Source organism: Sceloporus occidentalis, unplaced genomic scaffold (assembly GCF_023333645.1).
Source record: "Sceloporus occidentalis isolate IW3139 unplaced genomic scaffold, rSceOcc1.0.p SCAF_63, whole genome shotgun sequence".
NCBI lineage: Eukaryota > Metazoa > Chordata > Lepidosauria > Squamata > Phrynosomatidae > Sceloporus > Sceloporus occidentalis.
Genome location: NW_028317043.1, coordinates 2,225,417 through 2,237,972, shown reverse-complemented (window position 1 = coordinate 2,237,972; position 12,556 = coordinate 2,225,417). Strand labels below are relative to the sequence as shown.

The following is a 12,556-nucleotide window of genomic DNA, read 5'->3' as shown; positions in this document are numbered from 1 at the left end:
GTTGTAACTTAAGCTTATAACTATTTAGTATATCTTTCTATGTCTTGAAATAGCTTTTATATTTATATTAGTCATTTTACTGCCTGTCACTAAATAAATGAATGAAGAATTGTTAGGTATATATATATATATATATTAAACATTTGGAAATGATAGATCTGTTTCAGTTTATGCATATTGTACTGAAACTGTTACTTTTTTTATTGCTTATCACTTTATATGGTTGATATTATACTAATTAGTTTTACAGTTTCATTTTTCTTTTCTTCTAAGAAATAAAACACCATCTCGGTTGATGCAAAAAAACCCCAAAACAGGTTTAAGAGGTACGTTGCTGTGAATTGGTAAAGAGCGTTATAATCTTGTTGAAATAAATGCAGGATAAAGATGAAACTAAATGCACTGCAAACCCTCATCACTCAAGTGATTTCAAAGTGTTCTGCGAAGCTTGTGTCCAATCCCTTGCACTTAAAGAGTTCAAGAGCTCTTCAGAATCTCATGCTCTTTGCTTTTTACTTCTTGAGCTGTGCGTAAGTTAAGGTATTATAAGAACCTATGGATGGTACAAGCAGGTAAAAGGATTCCACAAAAATCTATATTCCCTTTGTGCAGCCCGGTTTAATGCAATATGAACTAGAGAAGTGTGTTTATTTGTTTCATTTTTATATATTTTAGAGTTTTTTTTTCTTGGTAGCTAATAGGGAGAACCTTCTATTCTTCCTTTCCACTTCAGATCAGTAGGGTATTTTTTAGATTATGACAAAGCTTCTTAAAAGCTTTGTTGCAGAGGTGACCACAGTAGGGCTGGTAGGTGGTGGTGGTGGTGGATGGGGGTTATTGCCTTATGGGCGGCACTGTTTCTAAGATATTGGGTCAAAGGCAGAAGTGTTGTGGTGCGATGCATTTCCACATTAACATTTATAACCATCTAGGTATTATTTTCTATACTCTTTTCTATACATTATCTGTGCCTCAATGTGCCTTGGACAGGACTACATGGCAAACAAGTCTTCTTCTGTGTCCTATATAATTTGGGCTGCTTTATTACTAGACCGCATGGCTGGACCTGGACTCTGGGCTGAACGTTGCCAGCTCTACCCCGAAGGTGCATCATGAAGACAGACCATTTTTCTATTAAAGATACCATAATATAAAGTCTGAACATTTTTCAGAATTAAAAGAGAAGAAATAAAATGTGTGTATAGAACATGGAGTAAAATAATACTATGAGATTAAAGGCTGAGATAAAACAGGGTCTACAAAAATGTTTAAAGCTGATAAAATGCAGAAGTGGGTTGACTGAGAGGGGCAACAAAATAAAATTGTAAGGTTTCAGGGTAAATCAGGAACAACATGAATGTCACTTCTATGCAACGCAAAGGGTTAATGTTTTAAAGTGCTAGTATATACATAGCCAGAGTTAACAGTGTACATTTTGGTATTGATTGGAAACCCGAGATCAAAAAGAAGGTCACCTAATTCAAACTATCATTAAAAGTAATAGCTATGATGAGCTGCATAAATCAATGAGGAAATCTGGACAAAAAAATATCTAGGCTTTTTCAGGAATTTGGCAGACTCTCAAGGTTCACATGGTAACCAGAAAAACTAATTATGCAGAAATTACTGGATTTTTTTTTTTCGAGTTCATATTTCTTAAAATTCCATCAGTGATAACGGCCTGTACAGCTCCCTTGTGATCTACCACGTTAAGTACCATAAATTACATCACACTTTTTAATTCTCATTGGATTAAATTGGCAACATATTGTGCAAACATTTAAATGCCAGCGTGTGAAGTAATTTTATTATCCCATGGTTTGTGGTTATGAGAAGGAAACGGTGCAAATTAAGCTCTTTTCTAATGCTTTTTTTAATGATAGTGTTATTTTGTTTGCATGCATATCATCAATCGAATCATCGATTTTCTGACTTCTAGCTCAGAAAAAAGCCAAGGAGGTATTTTTTTTTACATATTAAAGCATGTATATATAATTTAACTCTTTCTGTAAATGAAGGGTGTTATAATAGATAAATATATATGTATTATACACAAATATACAAGTATAATACATATATATATATATATATATATATATATATATATATATGTGTGTAACATGTATATACATATAGACATGGGTGTTTTTATCAACATAGCGACATGCCTGAAAAAAATAATAATAAATACATCTATATGTAAAATTATAAAATATTCCCCTAAAACGCTCTGTTACATTTTTGTCTCTTAAAAAGAAATGTTAGCGTGTAACAAAGTTAATAGATATTCTTTGTGCAAACTTCCAGTGGTCCCTGACCCCAGTCATGAAATATAAGAAGGCCTCCATAGTCATGTACAAATTCTAATTTTGATAAAGCAGGCAAAACATGTCCTTCTTTCCAATGATACGTATGGTGTTGCCGCTGACAACAACACTTTGTCCAAATGAGCTAATACATGATATATATATAAGTAACAGCATATTCAGAAAAGGTCTTCTTCAGCCATGACAGATGATGTCACAGAAAAAAGAAATATTAGCTAGGTTGGAAACTCTACATCAAACAAAATACTGTCTGCGCTTCTCACCCTAATAAAGTTGGCAACAAATATATAAACATAATATAAATGAGAGGTTTTGGTTATATGAATTGGCCAAAGCATAATTAAGCTCACCCGCCACGTCAAGGCACACTCTCAATAGGGTGAGAACCTACTCTCACCTCCTACATAGTGGGCACACAAAACAGTTTATACTGCTACCAAAACCAAATTAATGTGTTGGGGGAGGTGCAATTAAACCTCCTCCCATTTAACCCCTGGACAGCAAGCTGCAACCAGACTGATGAGGAGCCAACAACCTCAAATATGTGCAAACAGGGAAAAGAAAAAATGTCGGTGCGCTAAGCTAGTCTCAGGCTCAAATAATACAAATGTATAATATGAGGCCTACCAAACAGTGTGAGCGCGCTGCAAATACAGTGTGTTGGCTGTACAATGTATACAAAAAACAAAATACTGTCTGCGCTTCTCACCCTAATAAAGTTGGCAACAAATATATAAACATAATATAAATGAGAGGTTTTGGTTATATGAATTGGCCAAAGCATAATTAAGCTCACCCGCCACGTCAAGGCACACTCTCAATAGGGTGAGAACCTACTCTCACCTCCTACATAGTGGGCACACAAAGCAGTTTATACTGCTACCAAAACCTTATTAATGTGTTGGGGGAGGTACAATTAAACCTCCTCCCATTTAACCCCTGGACCCCTCTCATTTATATTATGTTTATATATTTGTTGCCAACTTTATTAGGGTGAGAAGCGCAGACAGTATTTTGTTTTTTGTATACATTGTACAGCCAACACACTGTATTTGCAGCATGCTCACACTGTTTGGTAGGCCTCATATTATACATTTGTATTATTTGAGCCTGAGACTAGCTTAGCGCACCGACATTTTTTCTTTTCCCTGGAAACTCTACATCCATTAAGCATTTTATGTAAAAGGTTAGCATTTACATTAACCTATGAAGGTATATGTATCGGTATTTCTTAGTGTGTCAATCTTAGTTTAAGACTAAGTTTGGTCATACATCTGCAATGTACTGTAAGGAGCACTCTATAAATTGTTGGTGCTATATAAATATCATATAATACAAATATATTTCACATATAGTAATGAAAACCATTATATTATGTTGGTATTAATTGAAAAAAAGAGTCAAATAATGGTGGTTTATATAAAATGTCTATTCTTTTGACTTCAAAAAGTTTAAATAACTGAAAAGTTCTCAAAATCTTGTTTAAAACCACATTTTGTGATAACGGTCCTAAAAAAGGGACAAGGGTTTTAATTGAGGACTACAATATCTCGGCTGTGTATAATGCAGACATTTCTAGGGAGTGTGAAGATTAATTTACATTAATAGGGTCCAAAAGCCTCTTTTATAATGACAAGTGACTTCTTTGCTTGTTATACAGACGCTCCTGGCTACTGCTGTACAGCTAATTTCCTTCGTGTCCCATTCATTTGAATGCTGCTGAACCCAATTCTACAAAACCATAACAAGGTCTCATACTGAATAACTGTGTAGAGCTTAACAAGCTCATTAGGTTCCCTATTATTTACTGCTTTATTTTTAATTACCAGTCTAGATTACATGTGCACTGGCCCAGCCCATGGAGTCATAGAATACACTTATTATAAGGCAGAAAAAAAAAATAGAAATGGCAAAAAAACAACTATGCTGCAAGCGACCGGCATGTACGAAATTAGTGGGGTCTGACTTACAAGATAAATAATAAAAAATAAGCAACAAGTAATTAATACCATCTACAAAAAATATATATTTTAACCCCAGAGAATAAAGAAATATATTACAAAAGGACATGAGGAAATATAGTCTTGAAAATATAAATGTTTACACTACTAACGCAATTAGTTATGCATAACCGCCATTGAACTACTTAAAAAATATATAAAGAATATATGTATATAGAATGTGTGTATATATATATATATATATATATATATATTCACTTAGAGTGGCACAAGCCTGGATTGCCTGCATAATCTGTATAGTATTAAAAGCTATAGAAAAATCCTCGAGGCATCACTCAAGTGATGTGTTATTTGTTCAAAATAGAGAATATTCCTTGCAGATTACATCGGATTCCAATTGTATTAATGCCACAATGCATTTTTATGTAAAATGTTTTAGAGACGTGAATGGGTTAACCAAATTCACTGCGTTCATTAAGAAATGTATTGTGTTAAATTGTTCATATGATTTACGCAAACGGGCACAATTTGTACGGCAGATTTTGTAGATTTTTTAGGTTCCATGCATGGGCGGAATAGCGATGATTTACAGTAATAAATAAATTAATGCTTGTAGACATTTTTTAGACAGAATAAATGGAAGAAGAGCATTTCTGATTTGTAGAGCAAGACAAGGGTGCGGTAGTAATTTATATATGTCATAACAGATGTGTCTGTCTGATTTAATTTAAAACCTCTCCTGCAGATTGAAACCTGAGGATATTGACCAGAGGATAATTATCAAAGCCCAAAGACTTTGGGTATTTGATAAATTAAAACATTTCAGGAATCGTTCTATACTTGCTTTGTTGGGCTAAATAAATGAATGTGTGATTCTTATTTATTTCAAATCAAATCAAATTTTGGTTGAGGTTTGGAAACCTTTGTTGAGTGTTATCACTGGAATGTCACAAGGAACCCATCTTCGTGTTACTTTTCCCTTTCCAACAAAGTAAAAGCCATGGTACTTTGTTGAACAGAAACCTTGGCAAAGAGAAGGGGAAAAAAATAATACTAATGTGAAAAAACAGCCAGAGAAATTATTGTCTTCTAAAACATCTAACTTTAGATAAATTAAATTAAGGTGGAGAGGGTGAAAACGCACCCTAGACACGAACCTTTGGTGGATCTATAGTTATGTCTATATAATTAGTGGTTTGTTGATTATAGAACTTTATATCTATTCTGTGGATCTATACAAAACTGAACAAGAGAAATATTTTGCATATATCTCAAATACTCTATTATTATATCTTGTTTTTGAAGGGATTCAAGATTTTGAAGTAGAGGTTGGTTTATGAAAACGACTGCCATGATTCCAACAATGCTACAAGCAAACATCCTTCCAATTCTATTGTACGACTTTATTATTGTTTTTTTTTGTCAACCTGAGATCATAGGCCACAATGGAGTTTCACAGTTGGCTGGTTAGACTTAAACTTGCAGGAGATAAGTTCTTCAAGATCTAAAATACATAAAGTATGTTCTTCAAAGTAGAGCTAGGTGAAGAGAAAAGTTGCACAAAAGAACTTCAGGAATTAGAAAAAAAAAAAAAAAGAAAAAAGTAATTTCAATGATAAAGTATAACAGATTGTTTCAGATCTAGGTAGCATGCTGCTTTCAGTTTTAATTGTGCCATAAAATCTCCCATCTCATGAATGACTCCTTCTAGCTATTGAAGTATGTCATAATTAAACATTTTTCCATTGATTTCCTTCGAAATGGCTGGGTGCTGAGCATTTCATTAAACCCAGCATCGTATATTAATCTACTAGAATAAATTCCGTATAACGTATACATATTAGCAGCAAATGACCACAGGACAACCCATACAAAACTCTAAGGAAATTGAAGGTAAAAGAAGGTAAAAGGAGATGGTACAGACACCAAACAGCTTTGGTGTTGTCTGTAAGATTCCAATTGTAGACACAATTCATACAATGTATCAGAAATAATAAGTCTGGGACATTAAAAATTGAATGCTTTCCTGGCAGATTAAAAGAGACAGTGCTTGCGGGGAGAATTTCTTACATATGGATTCTTTCTACTCTTTTATGCTTTTGTGTTTTCTTCTCTATGCATAAATCAGAAGCATCTTAAGGAAAGAAAAAATATTTAATTCAGATGGATCCTTTGAACTTCCATTCCATCTGGTTCTCTTTGAATAATGAAATCTGTTTGAGTCGTAAAATATTGGCAAGAATGAAGTGCAGCGCCATGAAAACAAAAGAAGCTCAGTGTTTCAGGTTAGGATTCACTGGAAAAAAAAATGTAAGATATAAAAAAAATGTAAACCAACAAAAATATTTACTTAATGCATTTTGCCTTAAGGAGTTTTTATAAAATTTCCAGTGGTTAAAGCACACATTGTGAAAGGTAAGTCGATGTAATTTATATATGACTGTGTTTTCCGTCTGGCCCCTTAAACTACCATGCGGTGGCCAACGCTAAATGGTCAGGGCTTCAGATATTTGTAAGTTGAATTTCACCAACAGCTCTATCGGTACATGGACGTCATGGTGGAGGAAGTGATCAATGGCCACACAATCATGCATTGTCCAACTACAATCACAATAGGATTCTTGTTGGAGAATTTTAGCTTTGGGATATACAGTAACAGTGTTTGCCTTTGAATGGAGGCGTAATTTTAGAAAAGAATGGCAAACTAACGTCTGAGCTTGTGCCAAGGATTCATGGGGGGAAAAAATAAGGACCTTATTTACGGGTGCGTCCTCTAGGCAGTAAAATATAACAATAGGGATATCACTTCAACTTCTGTGCTCTTTAACTGGAGGATTATTACTGACGCCACTGAATGACTTTTAGGATAATTCCGAAAATATTGTGATCGTTTTGACTTCTTGGAAAATGTCACAATTACCCCTTTAATTGCAATGGTCACTATAAAGCAACAAGACACTCTCTTCACATTTTCATAAAATTACCATAAAACTGTGTGTAATACTATATATATGTTTTCATTCTTGTAATTATTCACCTCATTCATCATCATCGTCAGATAGGCTGGTGATCTGTGTTTGTTTGGAAAAGCAAATTCAATGTCACAAAAGACAAACGACGGTGCATATAACCGTCTCCCTAGCCCCTAAGAAGGACATGGGCATTTTATACGAGAAGCCCCATGTTCATGTCCCATCAAAGGTGAGCGGTCTGGCAACTAACAAGAAAGGACACATTGAAGCAAACACCCTGCGGTTACAGAAAATAGGTATAACCCTAAATATTTTCTTCAAGATTGCTTTTAAATGCCGGCTGCCGGGCAGCCCACCTTACAGGGAACGCATTCACAGCCCCAGTCCTTTTCTCCCCATATATCCTCTTTCCATTTTCATTCACCTGTTTCTAATAGACGTAAACTCACTGACAACCAATTTACATTCCAATAGCTTTTAAAGCCGGCATAATATGAGCCACATAACTCTGGTATTAAATTTAATTACAATTTAATTGCCGGATGGGAAAAACATGTTATCTCTACCACTTTATTAAAAATGCCTAGCAAAATTTATCCGTAACTAGATTATTTTTTTATGTCATTTAATTTGTACTGAGAAGGCCAGTTTCTAAATTGACATTCCTGCTGTAGCCTACAGACACTTTATATCTGTCTGTGTCTGTCTGTCTGTCTCTCTGTCTCTTCTGCCCTTTTGTTTTTAAGGTACAGTAACATTCTAGATCTATGCTTTTGCATTTCTGGCACAAACCTAATCAGCTCCCTACATATGATGGAAAGATGGCTTGGTAACTTCCAATTCAGGAGGAAAAAAAAATATCACCAAACACTGTGCTTTTATTTCCCCCGAGTCTTTAATGTTTGACCAACTTTGATGTTAGTGCCAAGTGAAACAATGAGTGTATAAAATAACATATTCGAGAGATTAGGATTTGCCCACTAGCTACAGAAAGTCCACATGGATGACGGCTGACCAATACCATTCTGGCCTCGGAATATTGGGCAATGATGGCAAGGGGCCACAACGTCGCTGGGGGTTTAAAGGGGTAAGAAAGTAGTGGGCTTAGGCTTTTCAGCTCACATTCAAGATTCTTGTCCCAAAGACCAGTTTAGTTCTGGTCAAGTTAATATATTAGTAAAGCTGTGGTAGAATAGGATAATACGATTGTTGGGGCCCATCGTCCATCAAGCCTGAATGTCTGAACCAAGTAGAAACACAAATGTATGAATTGTGGATTTGTGTCCGTGTAGTTCAAATTGTAAAAAGATAGCGTCCATTCCCACACGTTCTGATCACGACAAAGTCTGTTTTCAAACTACGGCCCTCGGGCTGATAGCTATCACATCCAGAAAAATAAAGTCTCCGAAATAAAAAATATATTTTACCCACAGGTTCCAAAAGAAAATAGGAACATTATAACATTCTAATGATGTCTGCTTCAGCTCTGTATTAATATTATGGCAGATACTAAATATGAGTGCTTACAATTTCCTCGGAAAAAGTACAATTATGGCTTCCAGTGAAGAAATCAGCACTCGTTTTTTTCTTTTTTAGTGAACGTCTCAAAATTGCAATCATAAAATCTGAGAATGTTATGGATTTCATTAACATTTTACTCCCTTAGGATCCTCTATTGGACAATAACAGAAGTTGCGTAGCATTTAAATACTGCAGGCACAAATGTTTTCTCCAAAGAAAGCAGATGTGAGACCATGTATCTCGACTGGCTTGCAGGCCTTGAACGGCTCTGTAATTGATGGCTATTAACATGTTTGTTGTTGAGATTGGCTGTTTTTTGGGGGGGTTTGGTGAAAATTTATGTTAGAAAGAATAAGTCAGGCTTTTGTTTTTCAGGTGTTTCTCTTTGTTTTTGATCAAAGAAGAAAGAGCAAGAAACAGCGAAAGCAACTTAAAAGCAATTAGAAGATCTGTTGAAAATGGGTTTCGAATTTGAAAACAGATGTTTGTCCTATGGCTTCTAATTTTAAAAGAAAGAAAGGGTCCTCTTAATTTGTAGACGCCGTAAAGAAAAACTTAAAACTAAAATTACTAAAATATATATTTTTTAAAATACAGTCTTTTAATGGAATTAAAGTAGAGTCAACTTAAGAGATCTGATAACCCTCTGCACATATCCACAAAAGTTTTTTAGGCAGCCCACGACGGGCCCTTCTAGCCAAAACTGCAGCCTGAGTAAAAATAATCTTAGAAAATATTCTTATGGCAGTGGTGTGCACACTAAACAAAAAAATCACCTAAAATACCAAAAATAAACAAAATACAATTAAAATTAAACTTGGGGATACATCAGGATGTCCCATATTAAATTCCAGCATAGTCACATATCAATATGAAAGGACCATGCACACCGCTAAATATCCAGAAAAAGTCCATTTGAGGTCCATGCCAACGTTTCGACCTAATGGTCTTTGTCAAGGCCCAAATAACAATAACCAGGCCTACAGCGCCGTCGATAAATTGCTGGCTAGCAAAAGGCTCGCTATATACTTTTCTGAAGATTTTTTGAGAGTATGTGATGTATTATGAAGCATATAAAGATTTTCAGCGGTGTTCTAAGTTCGCTTTTATAGGGCATCATTTTTATGTCTCCTAGCCCAGTTCCTATGGGTGTGTGGAACTGGGCTATTTCCACATTACAAGCCCTGGCTCATCGAAACGCCGGTTTCTAGCTTTTTTCATTAAAATGACAATTTATCTCAGCTGAAAGCAAATCTTGCTGAAACATTACGAGACGGAGAGATCCATAAGGCAACGTTATGCACTTTTTACCTTAAACCTCTATGAAGAGATGAATTACCAGAGGAATCTATTTTATCTGCTTTGACATCGCAATAATGCACTTTTCCGTCCTATAAGAAACTAAAAGTTCACGACTATAGATCATTGCAAACAACAATCAATGCTCGCCTGGTCCTAGTTTTAGAGTAGACATAATATTGGCATTCGGTAATGGCCGCCTCAATCAGATTTATGCTTTGGGTAGGAGAACCGCACAACGTTTTACTGTGTTCTCTTTAATAGCTGAACAACATTCAATAGTGCAAAAGGTTCTTAAGTATTAAAAAGGTCCATGTTAGTGAAATCTGTATTGTAAGTAAATTATTGTGTGTTCAGGCAATATTATTGACCACAAAATGAACGTAATTGTGCTCTGCTGGTGATTGATTAGGCTGCATTTTGAACGGCACATTTTAAAACTAATGATGATGGCGTTTATTAGATTATGAAATGTCAAAGCTCATTGATAACAAACCGTTACTTTTCGCGTTGCCATATACCGTTTCTATATAAAAGGGCAGTTTTTTTTTATGGCGGGTGGTGAGACCTGTTTGGGGGGCTATTAGCATGGCGGTGGTTGCTTTATGGTTGCCTGGTTTATGTATAAGAGAAGAAAGCCACCGATTATCAGACGTCGGGATGTTCTGGCTGATTCTCAGCTGATTACTGAGTAAATGTGGTATTCTCCAATTTTTCATTTGGGTTAAGACAAACCTTATTGCCATGGGCGCCATTATATGAACTTAAGAAAATTAAACATTTCTAATAACCATTCTTAATTTGTTAAAAAACTTTATTAAATTTTTAACACTATACCTATTTAAATATTTTAATTGAATTCAAACTGATTTATTTCTATTTTACATACAGCTTAAAAGCATTATAAATTTTATTTTTAAAAGTTATCTTCTGTTATCCCCATAAGAAAAATGTTATTGGTCTTCTAGATCTGGTTTAGACAACTGTATATATTTTTTGGAGAAACTCCTATATGACCAGTATGGAAACAAAGAAATATTTTAAATTAAGGTATTGGTTTTTCCAATGAATTGTACCAACATAACAACCACAAAAAGTTGTATAATTATAATGTAGCTTTTCTTTCGCACTATAAATATATTTTTAACTTAATAGAACCGTAACATTCCACTGTTTATTACTAATGAATGTGTAAGATTGTTAAATTATTTCCAAGTACATATGTTGGCGGCAGTGTGTTTTCTTTTCGTTTTTTTTTTTTTGCTCAGATATGCAAAATATAACTAAATCATTAAAGAAGAATGTTGTGGTTGTTTAAACTCCCCTTTTTAAGACAAAAATAATATATGCTGAATTCTTGTTCTGATTGAAATGTGAAAGCTGGCTTTAACATAACCGGCCAAGTTAAACAGTTTTAAATCACTTTATTGTTTTGGAATTTTATGCTAATCCTGATTAGAGAAGAAAGTTAGATTCTCGACTTTTTGGGGTATGTATAGTAGGGTACCTACAGGGGTCACAAGGGGTGCCGTTGTTACTGACCCTCGTCCTATGGAATCTGGGGGCTATTCGCCTTCTGTGACCCCTATCCCCTGGTGTCTAGGTGCTGGTGCTGGACATCTCATCAATGTCATCTTGAAGGCTACTGTTGACTTTTACTTCTTGACTACTACACCTCTCGGTATTTTAATGGGGGGGCTGGGGAGATTTGCAGGAGCCCTTCAGGAACACAAGTGGTATAAATCTCCTCAAATTTCTTTTAGCTTTAAAAGCAACATTTATTTTTCATTTATTAGAGTTTTCTCTATACATTTTTTCGGCCATTCTGATAATTCCGTTTTTTCTGGTCTGTAATTTGTCTGTGATAACGTTCTAAAGCAGGTGGGAGCCACATTACTAAGAAACGAGCGAGCGCAAGACTGCAATAATACCGGCAGCAATTAAAGCTTACACAGAAGCACTGTGTATATAACAACAGCAAGTATCACAAGACACACTGGAGATATTGGTAAAGACTGGTTTATATGCAAATCCCCCAGCAGACCATTTAATTACTGTAATTAGTCTTCTTTCCTTATTTGAACATATCCGTACACCCATGATATGGGGTTATTTAAAAGGCAGCAGTAATTACATTTTGTTCTTTTTTCATTATGCGGTATAGTTTATTAAAAGTTGGAATATTATTATGCCAAAAGGGTATACCTGTTAATGCTGTAAATTGTATCCAGGATTGCTTTGCCGCTTTGTTGTTGCATCTCAGGGGTATCACTATGAGGTTCATTCATTAAAATCCTGAGAGAGCTATGTTTTCTTGAAAAGACGATGAATAAAATGCAACAATTACCACCTGGATCATTCGGTGTTATAAACAAAGATGAGTTTCATGGGTAAAAGCACAATGGCTGCCATTTTTATTGCGAAATTCACGATGAGTAGACTTGTGCTTGGGGCAGATGGGGCAATTTTACTACTA

General features: G+C 35.0%; 1 protein-coding gene across 1 annotated transcript in view; it reads right to left on the bottom strand.

The window, feature by feature from the left end:
* LOC149287178 (neuropilin-1-like) overlaps positions 1-12,556 on the bottom strand; it is a 73,973-nt gene that overhangs the window by 15,320 nt on the left and 46,097 nt on the right. The gene's annotated exons all lie outside the window — the stretch shown is intronic.